General features: G+C 37.0%; 1 non-coding gene across 1 annotated transcript; it reads left to right on the top strand.

The window, feature by feature from the left end:
* The first annotated feature begins 477 nt into the window (after positions 1–477).
* LOC116226569 (U6 spliceosomal RNA) lies at positions 478–582 on the top strand. Its single transcript, XR_004166371.1, has one exon. It is a non-coding gene; the product is annotated as a U6 spliceosomal RNA (small nuclear RNA).
* The last annotated feature ends 350 nt before the right edge of the window (positions 583–932 follow it).

Below are 932 nucleotides of genomic sequence, written 5' to 3'. Positions count from 1 at the left end.
GAGACTTAGTGTTTAAGAACTGGTAAGTATTCCTGTTAAAAATAGCTGAAAGCACTTATGCTTTCCGTTTTATCTAGAGACCAATAGGTTGAGTGATTTTTTGTTTAGCCTCTGAATAGTTCAAGAATTCTTCTTTTAAACTTTTGAAACTGTGGCCATACAAGGCAGCCTACAAAATCAGAGATAGGTAGCTGTATATAGGATTGTATCTTCAGTGAATAAGAGAGGGAAGAAATCATGATACAGGTTTTCTGATACCATCTGATCAATTATACGTATTCTATGTCCAGTTATATTCTAGGTAGGTTAATTCTTCTTATGGTTATACTCACAGTAATTCAGTCTTGCAGAGGATCCAAAAGCACTTTACTGTATACGTCCCTATATATGCATATGACTCTATGATAACTCCTTGTGGGCTCAAATTCATGTGTACAAAATAATTAATTATAGTGAGAGTGACTAAACACTGTGCTCACTTTAGCAACTAAAATGTATACTAAAATTGGAATGATGCAGAGAAGATTACCATGGTCCCTGTGCAAGAATGACACACAAATTCATAAGCAGCTCCATATTTTTTTATCTTATTTCGGAGTTTGATGATGACTTTTATTCAAAAGAAGTGCTTAAAAAATACAATAATCAGGTCTAGAGTGGCCCAGACTCCAGCCAGGAAATTGGGCTTCTTGAAGTATATTTATTTGATGGCCTGTCACATGAGACCTACAGACATACAAGGTTCAAGTGAACATCAGTGCACAAGGTACTAACTTGATGGAAGTATTAATGTCATCAAGTTAGTAAGAGGCAGATCTCATCTGTATTTCTGGAGTGACAGGAAGATCTCAAGAGTTCATTCCTTAGGAGGCTGAAGTGAGCCCTAGCTGGGAAGGATGGCAAAAGCACCCACTGTGAATAGTGCAGAGGCT

The sequence above is a fragment of the Phasianus colchicus genome, chromosome 3, assembly GCF_987193195.1.
Source record: "Phasianus colchicus chromosome 3, bPhaCol1.hap1.1, whole genome shotgun sequence".
Classification (NCBI taxonomy): Eukaryota; Metazoa; Chordata; class Aves; order Galliformes; family Phasianidae; genus Phasianus; species Phasianus colchicus.
Note: the sequence above shows the minus strand (reverse complement) of the source record. Positions and strands in the feature narration are given on the sequence as shown.